The 27363-nt window shown below is 36.9% G+C and overlaps 2 long non-coding RNA genes across 2 annotated transcripts; both read right to left on the bottom strand.

Annotated features, from left to right (window-relative positions):
* Nucleotides 1–3773: 3773 nt before the first annotated feature.
* LOC109368613 lies at nucleotides 3774–14462 on the bottom strand. Its single transcript, XR_004161199.1, has 3 exons — nucleotides 14149–14462; nucleotides 13032–13117; nucleotides 3774–5281 (listed from the first exon to the last, which is right to left on the bottom strand). It is a non-coding gene; the product is annotated as an uncharacterized LOC109368613 (long non-coding RNA).
* A 7468-nt stretch (nucleotides 14463–21930) lies between these two features.
* Nucleotides 21931–24735, bottom strand: LOC109365598. Its single transcript, XR_002111296.2, has 3 exons — nucleotides 24656–24735; nucleotides 23258–23335; nucleotides 21931–22718 (listed from the first exon to the last, which is right to left on the bottom strand). It is a non-coding gene; the product is annotated as an uncharacterized LOC109365598 (long non-coding RNA).
* Between the last annotated feature and the right edge of the window lie 2628 nt (nucleotides 24736–27363).

The following is a 27363-nucleotide window of genomic DNA, read 5'->3' as shown; positions in this document are numbered from 1 at the left end:
AAAAAAAAAAACCGAAACACCACCGTTCTTACTTCTGGTAAAAAATATCAGGATGAGAATTTCTACCCAGGTGAGGCAGACAGCTCTGCTCTATCGACCCCCACCTCCTTATCTTATTTAAACAGGAACACAAACACTGATAGTGGTCAAAGGCAAAGCTGGGTTGGAGGTGCTTAGTTGGTTATGCTGCTGCCGAGATCTTTCAGATAATGCGGGGACAATGTTTACATGCAAATACATGTGGAAACAAACAGGGAGTTCATTGCTCCACTCCACTTTGCCATCGGTTTTACTCAGGAACAGCTGTAAGTTACTTTATGTTTCTTTTACAGTTGTGCCACAGGGGACTCTGATTGGACTATTCATTTTGTGAGCACTCAGTAACTCAATGTGTGTGAGTATCTCTCCTCAAAACATCCAACTGGAAAACAGCATTTAAGACACATGAGAGCTGAAAGTATGTGGATTTTTTTTTCTGCCCCTGGTGACTTGCTCTCTTCTTTCCTTAGAAAAGAACACGAGGCCATGTGGCCAAAGGTCCAACTAATCCAATAGCTTGCCCTCAGCAATGATTGCAAGTGATCACCAGAGGAAGGGCAAACCTAAGGAAAGCCTTCTCTCAGCTATCCTGCCAGCCTCCAGCTGCTTTGAGTTTGGAACATTTCCTCAGAGCAACGTAATTTCTGTGTACTTAGTAGCCCTCAGTGAATTCCTATTCCAGGTATTTATCCAGTCTCACCGTGAGTTCTCGTAAACCTTTATCATCTGAAATATCCTTTGGCAACAGATTTACACCAATCTTCCACTGCCTGTGTGAAAGACCATTTCATTTTGTTCCCTCTGCAACCAGCTTCATCCATCTTCTACCGATGCCTCCTCACTGCTGCAGGAAGACACATCAAAGAACTGAGTCCTATCCCTACTTCTCGTGCCATAACATATCATGCTCAGGTCATACTTTCTTGACCACTGTTTATTTTCTCTTTCTCCCTCTCCCCCCTTTTTTTCCTCCCCTATTTCATTTGTAGGGGACAGTTTAAAAAAGTTGAGGAAGGATGGAGAACTGACTTTATTCAGGGGTATTTTGCTTCCCTTTTCTACACATGCCTGTCAATTTCTGTCTCTTTTTTAAATGCCCTGTTTTCAAGTCTTCTTGCATCAGTTATAGTGGGACTTAGGCAGTTTCCTCACAACCTCCCAGCTGCAGTTTTTAACACATCAGACAGCTGCAGGAGGCAACTAACAAAGATCACACCTTGTCTAAATTTTGCACCAGCTTAACTGGAACAGCAGTGTTTCCTCATAGAAACCCTAGAGTCAGTTCTACAGTGGCTTATTTCACATTACTTTAAACCTGATAAAAGATGAATATAAAGAAGTTCACCAGTTTTACTGAAGCAATATAAAGTCACACATAAAAGCTAGTCCACACATGGGCTTACCCTGATTAACATCATCTGTAGAGTAAGAATTCCTTCTTCCTGCTTAGTTTGCCACCACAAGTTGTTTACTAGGAATGAGGCAAACTCAACTGAGAATTTAAGAAATATTTCTAGAAACCCTCACAGCTATGGCCATCTGAAGATCTGATAGTAGCTCTTGGTTGCCTTTTTCTTTTTCATGTTAATACATATCTCCAGTATAAATTGATACTCTCACCTACAATCAGATTCAGTGGCTTCAAGCACACGTGATTCTAATTACTGACCCCAAGCTTTTTATTGAGCTAAGCCATGCAGTTGGTGCTCAGTTCAAAGCTCCTGGAAGTCCATGAAAAGTAAGGGCTTATGGGAGGGAACATTTTGCACAACCACATTTTTTTCTTACATCTGTTTGCAAAAGCCTTGTAATCCTTTGTGTAGCTTTTAAAACAAACAAATTCTTTAATTATGATTTTATTTTTACTTCAGAAGAATAAAAATCATTTGCAAAAGCTCAGATTATCGAGTAATGACAGTGTAACAAATCATTGTATAAGTCATTTCCAAGGGTCTTGTTGCGAGTAGATACAATCGAGAAGAATGACAAAGAATTTCAATTTGCTCCAACAAACCCATTACCATCTATGGCAGCAGGTTCACAGTTGTCATTTTTCTACTTAGTTTCATGGGAATAGCAGTTCTTGAAGTGGCTTTAACAAGCCTGTGTAAGGCCTGGTGAACAAAGCTTACCCATGTTCCCAGCCTTTCAGCCTTTCCGGTTTACTACAGCTCTGACATCCTGCTTTCTTATTGCCCTCGACTCACTTGTCCAGAAGCTGTGAGAAACTAAAAGGAAAGGAAATTTTTCTATCTTCCCTGCTGCAGGGAAGAAAATAAATGTACCTAGAAATTAAATCTGTCCATTGAAGGAAGGAAAACTTCTTGGCCCCGATGGAAAAAAAAAATGAAGCAATGTTTTCTTCTCATTAAGGAAATACACTAAAATAAAGATGCATAAAAAGGCCTCTTTTTCTTTCTTAAAAAGAGTAATACTCTACTCACTGCTATGAATGCACAATGATCAAGCAAAGTCCATGGAGTCTATCTCCCAGCATTAAAGTAAGACCCCAAATTCTACAGTTAATCAATCCGTAGTTATTGGAGTACAGATGATCCATGCAAATTAATTCCAACCATTGGTATGTGTGAAGTATAACTGGCATTCAGTTTCTTTGCTGAAAAAAACACTACCTAAATCTTTTTTGAATTAAAATATAGTTGTAATAATAAAGCTTTCTCTTTGTGAAAGACATGGAAACAACTGTGTCAAATAATCATTTTAACACTGGAAATTTGGCCTATGTATATTTTTTAGCAACTTAATACTAGAAACTGACTTTCGAGGTTTATGGGCACCATTCTGATTTTCTTGCCTGTCCTGTTTGGGCATTAATTTCTCTGATAGAAGTACAACACACATTTTACAGAAAATCCACATCAAAATTTTCAAAAATGAATGCACAACAATTCTGAGTTATCTTTCAAAATTGTTACTGTCATCACAGATGACAATTTATTTGTTATTTTGAACTATATCAATCTAGTTAAATTCTTGATAGATATCTGGGCTCGTACTCATGGTGAAGTTACCATCACTCCATCACTATGTATTCAGTGCTTTATGCATCCTAAGTGACCATCAAAATAACTTAGATAATGCAGCTTGTGGACAGTTCATATCACTAGGGATTAGCTTGTAATAAATCTCCTTTTAGATAAGCCAGTTTGTACCCCAAGCCATAGGCTCCTCAAAATCAATCCATACCAAACAGATACTGGCCTGAATTGTGCCAAGCCCTAGATGAGCAAAAGAAGACAAGATGCTTGGGAGCCTGCTCTGTTCCCTAAACTGTGCTTCCAGCTGCGTCAAGAAGGCTGACCTGGAAACCATCCCATATCCCATTTGGTTTAGTATGGCATCCTGCAGCTAATCTGGCTCAAGAATCTTTCCAGAATAATTGCAATGTCAGATGAAATTTTTAACCATCCTAAAATTGAACTGCTCTTTATACAAATATATAGCTATACTGTATATAAACATATAAGTAAAATAATGTGAATTCCTATAGCCCAAGCCACTTATACCATATCGGTAGCAATACAGATGCTTGCATTCGAACCAGGGAGTGTAGTTGTTCTCTATAGCTCAAATACATGAGAGGATAGTTCATAGAGCTTTCCTCACGCTGAGAAAACCTTTCATTGCTGGATAGATCTCTCAACATTTTTTTCTTCTTTGAGTGGATTAGTTTGTTAATACTGAGGCGGAATTCAACTTTTTTTTTTCTTTAATATTCCAGACTGAGACTCAACCCTGAGTCTTTTTCAACATAATTTCTTCTAAATATTTTGAGTTTTTATCCATTTTTGAGTTGATATTCATTTTGCAAGTTGCCTATTTTCTTTTTTCTGTCTGATTGAGAAAAACATATATATATAGCTATCTTGGACACTCAGAAGAGATAATGGCTTTCTATTATTATGGCTTCTTCTAAGACAAGGAAGAGCTTATTGAGGGATAAAGGAATCCTTTGATGATTCATGTCATTTCCCTTGTGGCATTCCTTGTAGAATTCAGGAATAAGTCAGTCTGACATTCATGAGGTATTTCCTGGCTCTCCTTCTAGGGATGCATCCTTGCAGTCTCTCAGATCTCCCCCATTCCATAAATTTCCTTCCCCCTTCTAGACTCTCTCATGTCACTCCAGGAAGAGCTAGTCTTCTGTGTGAACAGTCAAGGCCAGGCCCTGAGGCTTAGGAAGGCTGGGCTCAGTTTACATAAGATGTAGAGCAGTATGAGTCATGCATATATGGCTTGGAGGGGACAATGCCTTAGATTCTGCCTGGGGCCTACAGAAATCTAACAGCATGGATCAGTCATTATTTTTACTGCAGTCTGTTGGAGCGTGACTTAAATTTGCCTATCAGTATCTGTGCCAGTAGTTAGTTTCAATGTTCAAACAAAAATAAAATTGCATTATAAAGATTGGGGAAAAGCCATCAATAAAGTAAATGGCTATTCTGGCAAAAAGCCATTTCCCTTTCTGATATCTCTGATAAATCTGAGCTCCATCCCTGTCAAACAAAAACAATATCCAAGTATGTAACCATGTGATCTTTAAAAAGGAGAAAATACACAAGTGAATACAAGACATTTCAGATTTTCATAAATAAAATTCCAGAGTAATTAACAGCTCAAAATCAGGGACATGCAGTTTTCTATATTTCCTCGTGGTCACTTAAAGTTTATTTCTTTCACTGCTACTTCATTATTTTATGAATTTGCTGTGTTTACTATGAATGTTTTTTTGATAAGTCTAACAAGGAAAAAAGAGATCCATCTGCAAACAGTCCCAATCCTGCCAGAAAACCTTTATCTTCCCAATAAAGACTGAGATTTAAACTCAGGATAAGCAGCCAGTCAGCAGAAAAGAGCATTAATGTTCATAAACCTCTTCAACAAGTCAATGTACATTGGGTTTCCTTCTCTTCCTTTAGCTTCATAGGCTGTGTCTGTTCCTTTTCCTTAGCCTTGGATTCCTAAACAGAGATTCCCAAACTTCATTTACTTGTCTGCCACGTTATAGACTTTACAGACTTGGGCTGCGATGTCTTTGTCTCAGGAAGCTGAGATCATCCTTGGTGGCCTGATTTCATGAGGGCTGCTCCAAAAGTAGTGCCTCCTATTTTATTATGCTGGCCCACAATGTCTGAGGTGGACATTGGTTGTATGGCAGGAGAGGTTGAACCTTCCCATTATCTTCCATTACATTTTGTTGTCTTTCAACAGATGGTAGCAGCTGTAAAAGAATAAAAAACAAAAGCCAACAGGCCCATTAAATGAACACAAACAGGTTAAAATATCCCATGCTACATGTACCCTATGGTTCACAGTAATCAAGGTAGACATTTTCAACTGTATATACTACATTATTAGGAACAGCCTATCCAGATGTGGGGATTATCCCAGAATCTTTAGAGTACTGTAATTTATTTTTAGCTCTGCATTAAAATTGAGTTTTCTATCTGTCAGTGACTACTGTGATGTTCCCATATTAGGTCCTTGCTGAATTTTCGAAGTAGACCTAGCAGTAGAATTGAGGCTCCATTTGAAAATGAGACCTAACCAACCAGCCCTGTACTACCTGTTTATTCCAGCAAACTATTTTCTCTCACTCTTCTACTTAATTCTTTTGACTATAATCTTACAATTGTTCTTAGATCTAGTCACACTTTGGAACTTGATCAGTGAGATATTCCAGCTAGAGGAAAGAACAGTCACCAGTGCAATGTATAGAAGGATGTGACATACAGACAGCAGCAACTTACTCTAAAAGGAAGTAGAAAAACCATGCTCGGTCTCCTCTCAAAAAATGACACTCCACACCCTGCAATACCCATCTGTTCAAGAAATAATTTTCTGGAAGAAACATGGCCTGGTAAATAACACATGTGAGCAGTCCTTAATAGAGGCTCTGCTTCCAGCTTTCTCTCTGGCTTATGAGACGTTTTTTGGCAAAATACTTTACAATCCCGTGCTTCGTTTTATCTATAAGAATAACCTGACCTGTAAAACATTTTGAGCTCCATAAAATTCAACAAGCTGCATAAGGTGCAGCTTATGTTAGAGTTAGCTGTTATAAACTTGCTAACTTAGCTGTTAGGAATTAGCAACTGTGAGCCATTAAGTTCACATGCATGTGATGTGAAGTGATTCAGTCCAACGTTAGCTTAGATGCTCTTATTTAAAAACGTCATATTATATACAGTCATCTGTATTGGAGTAATGTTAGTGTTCAGCATAGCCTTCATATTCTTTTCTCTAAATATAGAAATGTACAGGCACAGTGAAATTTCCATCTGAATAGCAGGTACATACGTTTGCTTGGATTGTTATTCCATAATTTTACTTCTGAAAAGTTCCACAAACATACAGGCCAGTCATTACAACAATCTAACTTATGTGTGTAAGTAATAGCTTCATTGCAAGTCAAAAAATAGTATTATTCTAATATTTTAGATTCCTCATTAAGAAGGTGTCATTAACTATTTATTTGAGGGTAATATAAATTGTCTTAGATCTTATAAAGAAAAATCTAGTAAGAAAATTATTTACAAAATCATTATCATGAATCCAGAAGACGTTTCCTTATTTTCAGCTTTCTTTTTTTTCCTCAGTTTATGCTATATACTGTATTTAATAGCTCTGCTAAAGACAAATGAAATCTTGGCTATATGGAAATCATTGGCAACATTCCCACTGACTTCAGTGGGGCCAGTACTGCTGTTAACTCTTCCGTATAGCAAAAATCAAGACTGGCTATGAAACTGACCTGCCATAGTTAAGACTCTGATTCAGCTGAACAGACCTTGCAAACTACTAAGGCTGTTCTTGAGAATTTGCCAAATCCTTAAGACAAAATTAGCATCATAAATATTCCCCGGAATTATACCCTGGAGTAAAACATACCTTCTCACTTTATAAGTGAAAGGACCTACATAGTCATATCTCCTGAAGGCTTCAATGACAGTTTTGCTTGTATAGAAATTTAAAAGTAATTCTCAGTTACAGAAGAAAACTCATGTTGTTAAGTGTACACTGATGAAATGTTTTGCCCTCAGGTCTGACATTTCACCATAAATACACTTAAAATAATCAGAATTTGGTGATGCATTACTATGTTATTTTCGTATCTCCTGAAGCTATCAAAATTAGGGATGATATAATTATGTGTTTACACCAGACTATTAATTACTACACTTGGTATGTTTCAGCTTGTTTATTCTCATCACAATAGAAAGATGACTTTGTAATCCGAAGAGAAAAAAAAAACTTCTAAGACATAATACACAAAGATACACATATAAAATTTCTGCACCATCCACCATAGACTCAGATCCACTTCAGTAATCTACTGAAGTTTCTAAATTTATTTAGTTATTCTTATAACGTGCCTTACTCCTCAGACCTGTTCCACCTAGCAGCAGAAATACCAGATGCCAATGCTATTTTATTTGTTCCATTCAGTGAAGATAGGGCATTAATATCTATCACAATCTGACCTTTTACTGCATATTATGCTACTGAAATAAACTTTACAATCATGAATGGTTTGGTGGCATAATGATCCATAATCCAAAGGCATTATGCATGACTTATTTCTGCCCATCTCCTAATTACCACACAAAGACTGAAAACCAGGTGCTGAACTATAACCAGACAACAAGAATCTCTGCATTCAACAGAATGAATTGAAAGAAAGTATAGCAGTATAGTCATACAGCAAAAAAAACTCTAAAAATCCAACCATTAATATTCTCCAGAATCACAGAATCTTAGAGTGGTTTTGGTTGGAAGAGACCTGTAAGATCATCTAGTTCCAACCCCCTGCTATAGGCAGGGACACCTCCCTCTAGACAAGGTTGCTCAAAGTCCCATCCAGCCTGGCTTTGAATGCTTCCAGAGAGGGGGCATCCACAAACTCACTGGGCAACCTGTTCCAGTGTCTCATCACAGTAAAGAATTTCTTTCTAATATCTAGTCTAAATCTACCCTTTTCCAGTTTAAAACAATTTCCCCTCATCCTATTGCTACCTGCCTTTATGAAAAGTCCCTCCCCAGCTTTCCTGTAGGCTCCCTTCAGGTATTTTAAGGCCATTATAACATCTCTCAGAGCCTTCTCTTCTCCAGGCTGAATAGCTCCAACTCTCTCAGCCTGTCCTTGTAGGGGAGATTCTTCAGCCCTCTGACCATCTTTGTGGCCCTCCTCTGGACCTACTCCAACAGCTCTGTATTGTTCTTGTTTTGGGGGCCCCAGAATGATATACTGAGGACATTTCACATTTAAGAGGCTTTCCTAAGCACAGTGAATTCAGATATGTGTCATTGAATAAAATGTCTGTATTTCTCTATAGTCTTTGAAGCTGCTTAAACAGATTTTTCTTTTGAACTCTGAAGAATTTTCCAGTGAGTGTTAAAAGTACTGCTGCTCTCTGAAAATGTTACCCTAAAACGGCAAAGCTAAGAATACCTTTAAGTTTGCAAATAACCATTGCAGAAATAAACTATTGCTATTGGAATATTGCTATTGGAATATTGAAGACTTGTTCCTGTGAGATGGTATATAGTCTGATTTTAATATAGCAAAGTACTTCATTAGATGTTATTAATTTCAGTGAGATTATTCACACACCTGAAATTATAGGTTTCCTTAAATTCTTTACTGACTGGGGTTATACAAAGTGTCCTAAACAGAGAAGCTCACTCATGCTTTTCACTTTGTAATGCTAAGTTGGGAACTGCAATCTTTCATTACTATTTCTCAACTGCTATTTAAAAGTTAGCATTAGCCACAATCCATCAAGGGTCAAAAGAACTGTTTCCATGTGCATAGTCCTAGTGCCTCCTTCTGGACCTCCTGACAGCTCATGCAGTTTGAAGTCCATTTGTTGTCACAGTGAGCTATTTCCTCCTTTAGAAAAGCCACCATTACTAGAAATGTCAGCACAATCTCTCCTGTTTTCCTGATCATTTCCCAGTAACAAATTCTTGCTAGAGCTACTAATGATTTTTCACTCAGTTTTGGAGAAGAAGTTATGAATAATAACTTCAGCATTGCTTTTGTGTCTAAAAGTGAACCTAGATTTAGGAAAGGTGTTAATTCAATATGTCTTTTTGTCTGATATTTAGAATCTAAGGAGACACACTCACACTCCACCCAAAGGAATGAGAGAGAGGACTGGAAACAAAATACAGTGCATCTGTTGAGATGAAAGATATTTACTGAGACAGAGAAAGAAAATGGAAACAAAAATGCAAATATAACAATATATATATATAGTTGCAATGCAATTACTCATCTCCCACCAACTGACACCCTGCAACTCTCTGAAAATGTCCTGTTAACTTTAATCTATGCAGTAGAGCTAATTATAAGAGCAAATATACATAGGCTTCAGGGAGCTATACAGGTTGCTAGTTTTTATTTCAATACCATGCTGTCACATCACTGGAACTATTACTCATTGTTAGCTAAATTTCAGGTACAGCTATACAAAGCACAGTTATTCCCTTACTTGATTACACAGACATTAGCTTTATGCTGCTAGAATATATGGCACTGTGGGATCCCATTTGTGAGACAGACCTCTATATATTGTCCTGCTATAAATAATAACTAATAATAGTAATAACATGCTTTAAATAAATGGCAAGTGCAGCAAACTTTTTGATAACAGCCTAAAGAATTCCTTTCATCTGTCCTTTTTTCTTTCTTGCATGGCTCTTCCTCTTACAATATATGTAATATTTGTCTTAGCTGCCAGTTAAAATAATCAAGCCTTAAGCTCTTGAAATTGTTGACAGCTTATCATCAGCCTGGGAACGTTTCAGATGGGAGACTAATGAAATAACTGTGTTGTTTGAAAGACATGACAGCTTCTAGAGCACAGCCAGGCTGGACAGGGGACTGAACTGTGACTAAACACAAGTGTCACTATTTATGCTAGCAAGTTAGCAAGGCCCAAAAGTATTTATTGGAAAGACTTTAACACCCTTATACTGCTTTCAGCATGGGCTCTTTTGAGTATACTCTGAGTATTCACAGTATTTTCTAAATGTTTTTCTAGGATCTTCATTCTTGTATGACCTTTGAGTCCAAGCATATAATGATGGGAGAAGATTAAAGTACTTCTTTCTAGAATTATTATTATTTTAAACTAATATGGATTCTAGAGGAAGTTTCTATCATGTCTAGGAACAACCATCTGTAACAACCATCTACAAATACTGCCAAAGAATGACAAAACAGTTGTGCTTTTCATGCATTTCAAGTACTTGCTGTTGTTTAAAACATTTCCTTCCTGGTATTCTTTTATCGTTTTTAATCGTTTGTTTTGTTTGTTTTGTTTGCAATTTTTTTCTTTGCAGTCATTTTATTGAACGCTTTGGCTGTTACACAACTACAGTATTCCACAGTTACTATGCTTTTGTGGGACACCGACTAATAAATTCACTTTAAAGTTCCTCAGTTCTATCCAGAGAAATATAAAAAAAGTTCTGTTTACATCCTCTTTCTTACTAACAGCCACAGCTGAGCAACATACACAGTAGCTGACTACAAGGGCCTTACACCTGTGTGCCTTTCAGCCTGTGTACCTGAACCTGCACAGTGATCTGTGTCTGTCCATCTATGTCTGTCCTCCATGACACTCTTCAAAATTTTTACTTTTTTTTATTTAAAAGAAAATAGCCAGCGTGAGTAGGCTCAGAGTCTGGCTCATGTTTTACTTAGTTTGTGAGTACTAATTTTGACTTTTGCATTACCATATACCACCCAAGTTGTACATTATTTGGAGGCATTTTCATGGTGTTCCCTTCTGTATTTCAGTGGACTCAAAAGTATAATGTTTTGTTGTTTTCCACTGCACATCTGACACTGGCCTGACATTTCCTTTGCAGTGTGGGATTGTATCTGTCATTACAGCATGTATACTACATATATGCAACTAATTACTTAGGCACTCTTAGCTATCACAAGAAAAGTGTATATACTTTTTGGAACACCAACAAATAATTTACTTGAATTTACTTAAATTATTACCACAGAATTGCTAAGCTTGAACATATACTTTTTTGCATGTTTGTGTATTTATGCATCTGTATTTTTACATTTGTCTAGTCTTTGGTTCAACATAACATGGAATCACAGAATTGCAGGGGTTGGAAGGGACCTCAAAGGATCATCACATTCACATCCTTAGCTAAAGCAGGTACCCTGCAATAGGTCACACAGGTAGGTGTGCAGTCAGGTCTTGAATATCTCCATATGAATATGAATATCTTCTTTTAGAAGATCTTCTTTTAGAAGATCTTTCTTGAATATCTTCTTTTAAAGACTCCACAACCCCTCTGGGCAACCTGTTCCAGTACTCTGTCACCCATACTGTAAAGAAGTTCTTCTACATGTTTGTATGGAACTTCTTATGTTCAAATTTTAACTTCCTGTGTTCCAGCTGAAAGGTAAGAGAGGTTAATGCTCTCTCAAAATTAAGATTTCATGTATAAAAGATCACTTGTATAGTTCAGCAAATTAGATGTTTTTGCCTCAGGATTCCTTCACTCCAGCCATAATTTCATTGAAAGACAACAGATGCTTAGTCTAAAAAATCATACATGGTGTGAAGAAAAACAGAAGTGGTATTAGCACTAACAATGCAAAGGCAATATAAATATATGCATGCCAAGATTCTCAACTGTGTAAATCCTTATGGCTGCACTCATTTCAAATGAACTGTGCCAACTTACAATACAAGAGGATTTCCAACTCTTGGAAAGGAGGTAAATATCCAATCTCTTTCTATGTGCAAGATAGAAATTTTACTAGTGTTTCTTCGAAGATATTGCAGTTCATCTCGGTAGAAAATAAAATAAAATAAAACAAAACAATGTTAAAAAAGGCTTTAAAGAAATCCTAGCGAAAATCAGACCTTTCATACACGATGGTGTAAAGCATTGCACTTAGCTGTGATACTTAAAAAATATTCTGACATTGCTTCTGATACTGTATACAGGACTTGGATTTAAAGTTTCTTCTGTTATTACACTTCCCATCTCCTTTTTTATGCCTTTTTTTTTAAGAGACAAAACTTCCAAAAGCTTCTGCTTTAAATGAAAGAAATCTGGTCCCAGATGTCACTAATTGGTAACAGGTTAGCAGGGAGATTTAAACAGAAATGCCTGAAGTTACAATTCATCATGTGGGATCTGACAACTTCCTATTTCATTAGCCTCTTTCATTTAGTATGCATGATAATAACAAGCTTTAGCTAGTACCGTGCAAAACACAAAATATGTATTTATGTAGGAAAATTACATTAATACAGATTTGTCCTTCAGAGGAAATGAAAACTAACAGGCAGTTGGTATGTACTCATATAATAATCAACCATGTATGTGTTATTCTTGGATGCTATTTATTAATGTGTAAAATGTCTTTACTCTTAATTTTATGTTCTTTCCATCATACTTAGTTCATTATATGAGGTTGCCCTGAAAGCACTGCCTCCTGTTTTATTATTTTAGCCCACAATATCAGAGGCGGATATTGGAGCTATGGCAGTAGAGTTGAACCTTCCCTCCAATATTCTGGTACGTTTTGTTGCTGTGTGACAGATGGCAGCAGAGAGGCAGCTAAAAAAGGGGCGTCACTGAATTCCTCTAGACAGAAAAAATGGCACCCCTCGAGATTCCTTGACACTTGCTGAACATTTATGAAGACCAAGCAGTGAATGCAGTGAGACAGTGGGTGGTACGTTTCAGCAGTGGTGACAGCAATAGTGGGTCGCATTGTAAATGTGTGTAAGTGTAGCATGCAGACTCTCTTGTTCATGGCTGGAGATAATGCATAGCTGATGGTGGTGAATATGTTGAAAACCAGCATTTTGTAGCTGAGAATATGCTCTATCAAATGGTGTTATTCTGCTCTTTGTATCTATTGTAGTTTCCACAGAAATAAATAGTAAGCATTACTTCTGGAGTGACTTACGTACTTCTGCTGCACTACAATTCATGACTTTTCTTTCCAGCACAGTTACTGTCACATGTCTATAAAGGTCCAGCAGGCTTTTTACTTAGCCTAAAGGAAAATTAAAAACCTTTAACATCCTTAAGTAATTTTAATACAACTCTTTTTGTATTATGCTGCGTCTCCTTTCAAACAGCAAATTTGTCTTCCCAGTGTGTAACAGGAAAAATAAATGTGCTATGTTTTGTCTGTACTACTACAGATTTGCTTGTGCTAAACCCTCTGATGTACTAAGAGCAAATTTTTAATAACAGAAGGATAATATAGCAGATGCTTTTTGGCAATTTGCCCAGATCCAGACAAATATCATCTGCTGGCAAAACAGAAACTGGTTATGTCAAAAGTGGCATGCATTTCTTCAAGAAATAAATCTCCATGCTGCAGGGAATTTGAACATGAACTTAAGTACCTGAAATATGCTCTTAATTGAACACGACAACCCTCATTTAATGTGACAAACTGCATTAAGAATCTTCCTCAATGAATGCCAATACGGACTAACTGACGCACTCTGTCTTATGGTCTTACGATTGAAGTAATATGCTAACAGATTAAATATGCTATCAAGAACACTGACTAATAAAATTATTTGTTAAGGCAAGAGAAAAAGAAAAAAACAAAAGAACAAAAAGATTATCTAAATTGCTTGTATTTCTAGAGTTGACTCAACTTTTGGACATACTGAAATGGTAAGAAAATTCTCAGTGAGTTTTCCCTCCTTCATTCAAAACTTTAGAAATACTCTCAGTATTCCAACTAAAAAAATCTTGAATTTCTGCACCTTATTACTTACTAGATGTGTAGATCAAGAAAAAAACTGTGGTACCTCACATTGTTATATTGCACATGTATCTGACGTTAAGAACTAATGTGCTGCCCCATACAATATTATTTCTGAGGATTAGAATACACTGCAACCAAAATACCTTGATGTAGAAAACAAATTCTGGATTTTATCAGTAATCTTGTACTGGATTACTAGATATACTAGATATGTATATAAATACATGTATTTATTTTCTAATTAGTCAGTAAGTTTTAGGTGTAATTCAGAATCCTAGTGTGCTAACTAGAAGACTTACTTAATGATGAACTCGGGCATGCTAATGATGAGCAGTGTGGTAGCATCTAGATAGACAGCGAATTACCAGATTTTTCTTGACTACTTATCCCTTCCTTTGTAGATTTATGCTAATACAATAATGTTATCTTTAAGGTCCTAAACTTACATAAATCTCATAAGCTTGAATAAAAAAGGATTAATTGCTATAATAGCATTAAGCTGAAGTTAACACTGTAAAATATACTCTTCTGAAATCCCTGGAATTCATTAAAGAACTGTATATAAAGCACTGTAGCTGTGGTGGACTGACTGTTAATCTAATGCATATGCTCTGAGAATGTCCATTCATACATAAATTCTTAGAAGAAATATTTGAAAGCATTAATATAATCTTGGACAGCAATATTGTTCTAGGTCTTAGACTGTTTAGTTTGAGGTTTTAAGAAATATATTCATTAAGTAACCACATAATTTTTTGTTGAGTATTAGCTGAATAAAGAAAAACAGTTGATTTTTTAGGAAAAAAGATATTCTGAAGGTTTACACGTTCTGAAGTGTCGTAAGATCCTCAGTGAATTAGCAAAAGCAGAGAGCACTATTGTACCCAAATAAACAAGATAGCACATTCATAGAATAGTTAACTAAAGCGCAGATGTCAATATAATTTTACTGGAATCATAACTTGCTAATTTGTTTGTGTGATATTTTATGCTCAAGTTCTCAAGGACGTAAGATACAACGAGGTATATATGCCTGATTGCAATTCAGTCACATTGGGAAGACAGGCTCCCTGACATCAGCTCTAAGTTCCTTCTTTGTTACCTATATAGCCTAGTAACATAGAATACTCCCAAGCATAAATACAGGATGAGCAAAGAATGGCTTGAGAACAGCCCAGAAGAGAAGGATTTGTGGGTGTTGGTACACGAAAGGCTCAACATGCACCAGCAATACGGCAGTTAAAGCTCAGAAAGCCAACAGTACCCTGGGTTGCATCAAGAGAAACACGACCAGTAGGTCGAGGGAAGTGTCTCTGCCCTTCTACTCTGCTCTCGTGAGACCCCACCTGGAGTACTGCATCCAGTTCTGGGGCCCTCAACACAAGAAGGACGTGGAGCTGTTGGAGCAGGTCCAGAGGAGGGCCACAAAGATGGTCAGAGGGCTGAAGAATCTCCCCTACAAGGACAGGCTGAGAGAGTTGGAGCTATTCAGCCTGGAGAAGAGAAGGCTCTGGGAGATGTTATAATGGCCTTAAAATACCTGAAGGGAGCCTACAGGAAAGCTGGGGAGGGACTTTTCATAAAGGCAGGTAGCAATAGGATGAGGGGAAATTGTTTTAAACTGGAAAAGGGTAGATTTAGACTAGATATTAGAAAGAAATTCTTTACTGTGATGAGACACTGGAACAGGTTGCCCAGTGAGTTTGTGGATGCCCCCTCTCTGGAAGCATTCAAAGCCAGGCTGGATGGGACTCTGAGCAACCTTGTCTAGAGGGAGGTGTCCCTGCCTATAGCAGGGGGTTGGAACTAGATGATCTTACAGGTCTCTTCCAACCAAAACCATTCTGATTCTATGATTTTATGGCTATCATTCTAATTAGGTAACATTAATCCTTACTGTTTTCGAAAAGAGAAAAATTGTTTGCACTTCATATATTCCCAGCACAAGCATTCAGCATCTGGAGCTGAGCAGAAGAAACACATCTATGGATTCAAACCAAAGGTATACTTTACCTAGTATCTTTTCTCTAACAGTAGCCATAAGTGGATTCTCAGAGAAGAGTAAGTAATAGGAGCAACAGAGCAGATTTTAATTTCCCTTAATAGTCCCTCAGCCTTCAATTATATTCAGGTCATGTTCTTTCCAGAGTTTAATGGAATTTTTCTACTTAGTAAACTTCAGTGGGTTTCTCTACAACGTGTTTGTCCACTCTCCCTTAAAATACATGTAAATGTTGAGCACATGTAATGCTTAGATATCTTAGTCTATTTAACGTGATGGACCTTCACTCTTGTATGACTAGGGACAGTGAATATCTCATCCCCATAGAGAGTCTCCATGAAACTCAGGATTCTATAAGTTTCTATCATCAGCCCTCTATGTCATTCTTTTCCAAGTTAAAAATGCCTAGTCTCCTTTGGTAAAAACTGTTCCATATTTTCAACACCATTTTTGCCTTCTTTTGAACTTTTTTCCAGTTTTAATATCCTCCTTTTGGAGATCAAGGGATCAGAACTTGCACAGCATTTAAAACACAGCTGAACTATAGATGCTGAGGGTGGTACAGTGGTGTTCTGTTTTGTTTTCAGTTCTGGAAATGCCTAACAGTTGATTTATTTTTTTGTATGTCATTGAGCAATGAATCAATGCTTTCATGAAACTAAAGATCATAACCTCAGAATCTTGCTCTTGAGTGGTAACAGCTGGTTCAATTTTATACATGACTCCATTTGTTTTCACTGTGTGTATCACTTGACATCTCTCTACCCTGAATTTCAACTGTCATTTTAATACTTTGCATCTCAGCTTTAATAAGTTCTTTACTGATTTCTCATTTCTGCCTTGAATAGCAGAGTATTTTCCACAAACCTTTTCCATTCACCATTCACCCCCACTTCTAAGCTATTTATGAATATGTTTAGTAGAGTAGACCTTGACACAGACTCCTACCAAACTTTACCAGTGACCACAATTGCAAAACTGACTTTGTATTCTTATTCTCCGATAATAATGGTTCAGAAAATCAGAAAACCCTGCTTGCTATCTTAGCACTTTTGTCAAATACAAATTGATATATGGGCAGCATTCACTGCAAATTAGTAGTAGTGTGCTAATTGAAGCTGAGCTCAGTATTCAGCTCAACAAGATACTCTTAATCCTGCTCATTTACGTTCAGGGTGCATAGTCTGAAAGGGAGAAAAGTTATGTTGCACCTTTTACTTTTATACGTCAGATCCTCAAGAAAATAGAATGCCTTATTCCATTTGACTTCCTTGCATAGATATGCAACTGAATTACCATCTTCTAAACTTCCACTCAGGATCAAGAAAACAGGAAAGAGAGTTTGTTGTGCAGTAAGAGAGATTCTCAAAGCAGAATAAGCCATTCTCTGCTTCTGAAACTTGCACACACAGCTCAATTAGAAGACAACATCTTCCAGAGCACAGACATGGTTTTGCTGATCTTCAGTCTACACCAGCAGTTTTGCTGTACGACATAGGCATGCTATTGATACAGTTTTTAATATTAGATATCTTAGTTTGTAAAAGTAGCTGCTGCTAATATTTGATGTATGTCAGTCAAATTTGTATACCACTATTTTACTCCTCCCTGTTGGAAAACTGTTAGCCTTTTACTTTCATCCTAATGCACAATTTTGTGAGCCAAAATCACAAGTGTTACTGAAAATGTACAATTAAATGATTTACTCATTTTCTTTAATTCATGAGAAGGGAATATAATGAAATATAAAGAAATAAATGATTAATTGTGAAAATCTAGAAATCTGGAAGGCTAAACTTGTTTGGGAAACAAATTCGCACAGCTATTGCTTGAAATTTTCATAGGCAGAGTAAAAAATCTTCAAAAAATAAAAAAAAACAAAAAACCCACACCCCAAAAACCCAACAGCATTTAACTGTGTCTCTTCTTCCTCCTTCAATTTGAATGGGATTATGGGATTTAAAAGTAATTGTACTAGCTAAACTAGCATTTTAAATGTGATACCCACAGCCAGTGTCCATAACCAGCTGTACTGTCATCTAATCTTTACGCATCACATTGGCTCATAATCCCTAAAAAATTAATTCTGAACAGAGCTATTCACTAGAAAGTGAATTCAAGAGGCGTACAAGGATGCTAGTGCTACTAATGCTACTAATGCTAGTGTCACAGCCTGTCCTGGATGTGGCAGCAGATTTACACATGCCGAAAAATCAATTTCATTTTATTCTATTTTAATGAATGCTACTTTACTACAGATTTTCTGCAAAAATGAACCGATGGCAGGAGTGCAATGGTGTGCTCCTCCCTGCCCCCGTAAATAGTGAGCAGCCCAAGAACCACTTGAGTTCAGTCCTCAATTTCTTCTAAATATTGTGAAGATTGAGCGAATATAGTCACAGGATGGATTATGTAGAGTAATTGGTAGTGACTGATTGAGATGGCCACCTCTTTAGAAAAGGTACAGCTCTGAGGAAACCTCCAGGGTGGAATGTGGTGAATATGCAAGGAATCTGTTCCATGACAGTTCCCTAAGCAAGACAAACTCGCAGCCTTAAATGTTAATAACACTACGGCAGCTTGGTATGCTGACTCTAAGAGATACAGCATGGAGGGTAAAATGGAGTGCAGACATCATGGACCAGACCCTGTGCTAATGCAGCAGGGATAGGAACTCAGTGGTACTACGAAACTGATAGATTGATTCCATAGCTGTCATCCTGAGTCAACAGTTTTCCATTTTCCACAGCACCAACTGCAACAAAGATAGGTATGACTAGAGTCGCTCAAGCTCCACCTGAAAGTAAGAAAATAGTATAAAAATTGCTTAAGAGGTACTTGGGGAAGATAACATCACAGGTGAGTCAGGAGGATATTGCTGACTTCTGGGACCAGCCCTCTCCTCCTCCCCAAAAGGGCACCTAGTAGGTAAGATTTGCACATACTAAGTGCATCCCAGGAAAATTTAGAAATCTCTGTAGAGTTATTCCATAGTTTAATGTGTTCCTGGTCAGCTGTATTATTCACATTCTTGGTACACGCACATGCTCTGCGGACAGTATATTTATCACTGGCAATACAAGAGCTCTGAGCAACTTGATCTAGCTGTAGAGGTCCCTGTTCATTGCATGGGAATTAGATTAGATCACATTTAAAGGTCCCTGCCAATTAAAACAACTCTACGATTTTATGAAAATAATTTGCATTCTGTTGCTCCAATAAGCAGCACTCTTCATTAATCTAGCCTTGAGAGTTTTCACTGAGCACGACCAAACTCCTTTTAGGGTAGCCATGATACCTCATTCAAACGCAATCAGACTTGCAGAACCTAATCAGGTATCACTCAGAGTCTAACTCCATTCACCCCCCCGCCCCTCTGATAATTGAGGACAAGCTGGAAATGAAGGGGGTTTCTTTTCTGCCAAACTTCTTTACCCCTTAATGCAACTAGGAGGTATGGAGTAAAGAACACAAGTTTGTGAAGATATGTTGCTCACATCTTTTGGTAATAACCAGAGTCCAGTCAGCTCTCAAGTGCGGAAACCATATGGTATACTTCACAAACACTCTGAAAACAGTGCTGTGAAAACTACTTAAGACAGCAGGGAGCATGCTACAATTACAGCATTCTTACTGTATGCTTCAGCATGGACAAAAGAGGTAGCTATAGCAACCAGATGAAAATCTGAATATTTTAGGGGCAATTGCTGGGCCTTTGGCAATAGAAGTTGTGCACGTGAGTGGATAACTTTTTGCCCTTTAGTGGTTGTAATATAACAGATGTTACAATTACATACAACTATAGAGAAAAAAAGTTGGGACTGGGTTATTAGTTAAATTTCCAATGTACTGTAACCACTTTAGACTGAAAGGTGCTGTGAGTTTGATTTGTCTGCATAGAAAAGCAGATATTCAGTACCCCACACCCTATCATACCGACAGGCTTATCTTCAATGTTAGTTTGAAATATAATTTACCTACCTCTTCAGTGCCCCTGTGAGATTCAAGACATTTCCAAAAGAGAGGAATCTTCTCAAGATTTCCTTAGAAGTTCAGAATCTCAATAAAAATCCCTCCTTTCTCCATAAAAACACTGTAACTTCATACTGCATTCATACTGCATTTCAATATCAGGTAACAACTATTCCCAAGACAATAGAAAAGTCAGCTATAAAACCTAATTAGGGGTAACTGATCATGAATTGCCTTGGCAAATGATGGCAAATACTTCCCACTGTGAAATGCTGCTTCCTTGGGAATCACTAATGTTATGTGACATTCTAGGGAACTAGTGAAAAGTGACAATATGCCAGCATTGTGTATGCAGCGCACTGTCAAATGTGCAAAACAGTTAAACAGTTTTTACCTTGGCATATTAGAATTTCTTGCTTGACATTTGTTCACACTTGTTCTATTTTACTGCAACTGAATTTCAACAGTTACCTTTTGCATTTAACTCCTGCTTGATTTCTAGCTAGGTTGGTAAATTCTTGTAAACAAGATGTCTTACAAGACAAATAGGAAAGGCTTAAAAAAAAAAGAAAAAGAAAAAATGCAGGAAAAAATGGATTGTATAATACACCTTTTTCCCCCTCCCCCCCTCATGCAGTCACACTTCTGTCTCTTGTACATTCTTGCTACCTGGGTCAGATTCAACAGACACATGAATATCCAAAAACATAATTAACTTCCATTAAGGCCTGTGATGACAGGTACTTGGATAAAGAAAGACCATCTCTGATCTAAGTTTGCTACTTAATTAGATGGCAGAGAATTTTGATATGAGAGGTACTGGGTGAGAGAGATAACATACCAATTTCTCAGCCTTGGCCGAAGCCAAGTTAGCCTAAAACTTCTTAAGACTCCAAAGTTGAGACAAAAGTATGTATGAAGCAAGCACTATTCATCATTATTTTGCAGATAATTTTATAAAAAAAACATTAGCAATCCACTTAGTAATTGGCATTGCAAACTGCATTATGCAGTTCCCTCAAAGATTCTCAGAAACAGAAAAAGTAATCCAGATAGACAGCATAATTTCAGTTTCACACCAGGAAGATTGCACTGCAGACTGATGTTTAGTTAATTCTGGCAGCTCTGATGTTAAGCAGATTTGGCATCATGCTGTGTGAAAGTATATTAGTTTCTAATTGCTGGGAGCAGATCTGTGAACTGGAATGTGACACCATGCACTTTTGTATGTAAGAGGTCTACTATACTTACTGTTGCAACTGAATATGAGCAATCAGATCTTTGATTCTGTCATTAAATCAGAGTAAACATCATTTCATAAGATGGAAGATAACAAAAGAAAATCCTGCTTTTCTAAATGACAAGTTGTGTAGCATCTACAACTGCATGGCTGCCTCACCTAGTAACAATGCTACTGTATCCATACTATTGCTGAGGAGGGAATACATACACTGAGTCTTAAATATGTTCTTCACATTCCACAATAGTCCGGAATCACAGAAACATAGAATGGCTGGGTTGAAAAGGACCACAATGATCATCTAATTTCAACCCCCTTGCTATGTGCAGGGTCACCAACCACTAGACTGGCTTTTTCTACCAGCAGTAAATTCATACTATGTATTGTATACATCCTCACTAGATAAAGAGGAGGGGAAAAGATAAAGGTACTAGGCTGCCCAGAGCCACATCAAGCTTGAATATTCTAACTCAACTGGGAAGCAGTGCTGTATTGTAGCAGCAGAGGAAAAAGTACAATCTTGCCTGTCTCCTAAACAATAGTACCTTTCCTCCTATGTCTATTGCAGTCTATTGGCATTATTTATGCAGCTGGGAGTGTTTTTATCCTGTTGAACTGATAGAAAAACAATGATCCTGCTTCTCATGCCACTATCAAGAATGCATAATACCTGTCTTTGGAAGAACTACACTTTATATGTTCCTTGCTATGGATTCAGTATGAGGAGAGAATTAGCAACTTTGGCTATTAAAAAACAAAAAACAAAAAACCCCACAACACTGCATAAATTTTGAAAACAGTACTACGTTCTGAAACCCTAAACTCTTCCCAAAAGAATTTAAAACTTTCTAGTTCTGCAAATACAATGTTTACCCCACCAAGAGTTTTTTGCTCTCAATAAATAGCTGTTATTTTTATTATAATACTCATTTAACATTTCCTCCCACCCCCCTGTTACTACTTCAGATTTTTTCTGTTCCTTTTGTATTTTAATGTTTTTCCTTTCTCTTTCTCCTACATAAGGCCTTTTGAGACTTTAATAACATAGAAAAACAAATGAAAGCAATAGATAATCAACCCATGGGATGTAACAATCTACTTTTGTTTGTATATTACTTCAGAAATGACTTGTGTATTACTTGCCTTGGTAGCCATTCAAATAGCCTGGAAGTTATGCTTTACAGCACTATTGTATGGAGCTGACGTACAAATGTTCCCTTGTTTCACTGAACATTACAATGACATTTAGATGAAAAGATGTTTCGATACACAGATGAAAATTTTATCTGGAAAAGAAAATCTACTTCATATATCTATCCACTGTTTCCACTTCTATCTACCCGCTGTTTAAAACTTCTCTTTAATCACAGCCAATTCTCTTTTCTCCTCCAATCTTCCTTTCTTGTTTTCTTCTCGTCATTTTTCCTGGACACTACATAAATATTAAGACAAGTTACATTAAAATAGCAAAACTAAACTTGGTTTCTGGCATTTTTTTCCTTGTCATTATTTGAAGCAGATGTTTAAAAAGATACAAACTCCTGTGGGTGTTTCTCATGGTTGAAGAAATTATATTCTTTTCCCACCCCATGTAGTTTTATTGGAGACAAATACAGATGCAAATTTTCTTCAGCTAAACCTGTTAAAAATTCCTCCTGCAAAAGAAAACAACTTGTTACCTATATTCAAACTCATGAGAACTTCTCAATGAAACCTTTTCTACTCAGCTAAACATGATTAAAAATGCCTAAAGAGTGCCAACTTATTAGGGGAGCAATGCAGATAAACTGATATATACAGAGTAATTGCATAGACTTTATTCCATGAGAAGACTTGTAAATTATGAAAAGTTAATATGGTTCTTGGTTTTCTTCATCATTCCTCACTTCTCCTCTACCCATTAGCTGTTAGGGGCAGAGAAATTAATGGATTTGGATAGTGACAGTAACAACTCTGAACTAAGACTCGTTATGTCTGCTGAATGTATTTTGCTTTCAGGATTCCTGAATAGATATCAGTTTAATCAGATTGGAACACTTGTATATTGATGCAGCTATTACACATATTTTCTCTACACGTTCCAGAAAACATAGCTAAAAATTAGAAATACCCTAGAAATACTTATTTAGAGAAACCTTCCATGAAAAGTAAGAATAGAAAGCCTTCTCTGGTACCTAATTTTTACACAACTTACTCAGAGCACGAAGATTCAGCGTTCAAATCTTCTCCTTCTCTTGCACGTAGTCCTAATTCAGGTTGTAATATGACAGTACTATGCAGAAAGATTATCAGAATTTGATTATTCTGTGCATCAATGACCTCACATTTTAGCATCTTAAAACTATTAACATGGCTCCACTCTAAAGATAAACAACAGTTTCTAGACACAACAACAGCTTTTGTTTGCATAAATGTTTTTTACTGAATTTGAAGAACATTTGAAAACCATACATTCTTTGTTTAAAGTTACTTGCCAGGAATGAGAACAACATTTGGGCTCCAAGCTTAGTGATATCATTGCTGAAGAATGATATGACTCACCCACCTACTTAAAATTTAGAATGCTGTGTGTTTAAAAAAGGTAATCTTCATTGTATGTTCAAATCTCACATTTACATTTCCTAGAGGATACATCTTCTCTATCTTTAGATGTCAAACAGATTCTGCAGGAGATAAGGCTCACAGTTTGTCACTGTGTACTGCACAAGTAGGAAAAACAAGACTGAAAAATTGTTCATTAAAGGGAAATATAACAATTTGAATTATCTATTGGATTAGGCCAGTGATTCATTTATTGCAATATTCTGCCTTTGACAGTAACTTTCATTTTATGTTTCGGAGAAAAGAAAGAATCTACCCATGATTGTGTTGTCTTTCTACCTCTAAATATTAGCTCCTGAGCCAGTAAAACTTGAGTGTGTAACACCTTTAAGCATGAATAATTTCCTACTCTTAACATGCTCCAGTGATTCATCAGATGGTGGTCTTAATAACTGCCTTGAGACTCAAAACATGACTGTTTATGTAATAATTTTTTCAAAATACCTAAAGCAGTTCCATGGATTCTCATTAACCATATAGATTAAGAGAATCTAAGGTTGTCTACCCTCGAGATTCTATTTCATCACATTTTGTATTGATTTCAAATTTTTCCTTCTAAGTTTAAGTATACTGTCTTTGTTTTGTTAATTACCTTTTATCATGTTTTCTGAGAATGAATAAAATGCCTGTTCACTTTTCCTATGTTCACAGCTATACTATTTGTGGAAAGCTTGAAAGTATGGAGACAGCTGAGGCAGCCCAAATCAAGACTAATTTAGTTCGCAATTCTGTATGAATATACCTGTTCTACTTTCAAATCTAGCTGCATTTCAAAATGCAGTTCGTGTTATAACATGGCACAGAGGACAGGTAAGAAAAGTCCTCACAAACCTGAACAGGGTTTGTAATAAATCACCTGAATGTCCACAGAGAAGAACAGAACTAACAAGTCAGAATAGTATGAGACCTGTGATAGCTCAATGTACGGGTATATCAGCCTATCCATTTACCCAATAAAACTTGAAGTATATTGTAACTATCAATTTCTTACCTATTTTCTATCTTCTTAAAGCCACATACAATCTTCAATATATTTGATCTTTTTTATTCAGTCCCTCTGCTTAACCTGTCTTTATCATTGGAAAAAAAGAAATAATGTTATCTAACTAGAGCTGTGCAATAGCTTCTTCAAATTTCAAGGGAGCATAGAAGGTAAGAGTTGGCGTAACATAAGTGTACATTTGTTTCTCTCTATGCTGTTATTTTCATTTTGCATACTGGAAATATAAGAGCAGAAAGCTTAAAGAATATTATTGTGGTCAGACATGAAATGCATAGTAGACAGAGAGTATACCATCAAGGTCTTAGGTGTTCTAAGTTATTGCACAGACAATTTTGTGAAATTCAATGTCTTTTTTCTTACTCTCATTTCTCATCTCCAAAATCCTTCATCTCAACCTCTTTAGCTTGGGGCTGTTCAGCCTGAAGAAGAGAAGGCTTCAGGGAGACCTAATAGAGGCCTTTCAGCATCTAAAGGGGAGCTACAGGAAAGAGTAAGACAGTTTAGCAGGATCTGTTGCGATAGGACAAGGGGAAATTATTTCAAACTAAAAGAAGGAAGATTTGGACTGGATACAAGGAAAAAGTTCTTCACAATAAGGTGGTAAAGCACAGCAACAGGTTGCCCCTTCCATGGAGATATTCAGCATCAGGTTGGATGGGGTTCTGAATGACCTGATCTAGCTATAGATGTCCCCATTCATTGCAAAGAAGTTGGGCTATGTGGCTTTTAAAGGCCCCTTCCAACACAAATGATTATGTGACAAGAAAATAGTTCTTCTAGGACTTAGCAGGTGGAGGAGACCAAGATTTTTCCTGTTCCCTAAGCCTTGGTATGTTGAGCTATAAATTACTATCTTCAGGGCATATTTATCCCCCCCTCTCCCCCAACAGATACAAAACATTTTTTCTTTAGCATAAGTTATATTTCCAAGATACTATTACTTCAAAGTCTTTTCAGCCTTCCTCATGTCTAGTTAAGTTCTTTCCTCCTCTCTGATACATTTCCTCCTAAGCAGGACTTCTGCAGCACTTTTATAGACAGGCTAAGCTTCAAACTGAGGCTGCCTTTGAGGCTTAAGAGGGGAAAGAAAATTGCAAGTCAAAACATTGCTGAGAGTTCCTTCTGTTTTTATACTGAAGAAGCTTAATCACTTTTCATGGTTTGTTAATTCCAACATGGAATGTAACTTGAAATACATGCTCTCTTGGTAGCCTGTAATTTTTTCATCTCTACACAAGCTGGTTCTTGGGTACAATTGTGCAGGAAGAATTTTGAAGATTTCTGTTTAACCCCATAGTAGAAGTACTCAGACTGTATGTTTCCCAAACATCCTTCTGTCAGAAACTGTAACCTTGCATTATCTCAGTCTTGGGTGCATATTACTTCTCATCTTTGGGAGAGGATTATCAAAGCTGTACACCTTTTCACTTTCATATCATGCCCGCAGCCAACAGGATCTGTAATCACAACGGAAACTTCGGTGAATCCTGCCCTATTTTGTTCAGAAATTCCCCTTAAGAGGCTCAAAAGTGTAGAAACCAGAAATAGCAGTTAGCTGCATAATTTACCCTGATTTTAATGCGGCCATCCTTTAAAATTTGTGGAGTTTTTCCCACCAATATTATTATTTTTTATTTTATATATTTATTTTTGTATTTACAGTTCTGTTTCTTGGTTAGATATCTGAAAACATACAGGATCCTAGTTATGTAGTGTGAAATCTGTTATATATCTGCATATATAATCTCTCTGTCATCGAGAGCAGCTGCTTTAGAGGCAGCCCAGCCCAAACTGGAGCTACTGATCTCAAAATACAAGTGGGTTTCAGAGATTTCCTTTACCAGGGAAACAGAGAACAGGTGCTCTCCTGAGAGGGGCTGACACAGCATAGGTGTTGCCAGAGAAAACAGAGACTATATTCATATGCCTAAAAAAAAAGCATCAGGGAGGACAGCACTCAAGGTCAGGCTGGATGGGGCTTTCAGCAACCCAGTTTAATGGTTGGTGTCCATGCCTAAAGCAGTAGGATTGGAACTAGGTGATCTTAGAGGTCCCTTCCAACCCAAACCATTTTATGATTACATTAGATGCTACCAAACAATGCCTTGTCCTAGTACTGACTGGAAAGCAGTAATTAAAAAATGCTGTTTCCTCATTTGTTGTCAGTTGTTGTCACAAGTCATAACTTTATATAGTGTGTTAATATTTTTTTCAGAAAATACAAACCCTTTATATATAATTTTCCTGTTGTTTTGTTAACAAAAACAGGTAAAGAGCAAGTACTTTTTAAAATGGGAACAAAGCTTTTACATGAAAGCATACATTATGCAACATAAACTTTACTAAAATTTTAGCACCCATGTTAATTTGGTGGTTCTTTGAAAGCTTTACAGAGATTCTTCATTTACTTTTGATTTCAGATAGGCTAAAATATGTATTTGTGCATTTTTATTTTTATTTTTTTACTATACAGTCACTTGTTGATTGTTTGGATCTATTTCCTATTCCTTCCAGATCTTGAGATGTAAAGCCATTTCTCACTTCTCATTTCTGATGCAGGTGGTGGAGGAACCGACGCGGGGAGGGGTGTTACTGGACCTTATTTTCACCAACAGGGATGGACTTGTTAAGGAAGTAAAGGTAGGGGGCAGTTTGGGTTGTAGTGATCATGAGATGGTGGAGTTCAAGATCCTGAG

This window comes from Meleagris gallopavo, chromosome 1, assembly GCF_000146605.3.
Source record: "Meleagris gallopavo isolate NT-WF06-2002-E0010 breed Aviagen turkey brand Nicholas breeding stock chromosome 1, Turkey_5.1, whole genome shotgun sequence".
NCBI classification, from domain to species: domain Eukaryota; kingdom Metazoa; phylum Chordata; class Aves; order Galliformes; family Phasianidae; genus Meleagris; species Meleagris gallopavo.
This window is presented reverse-complemented; position numbering and strand designations above follow the sequence as displayed.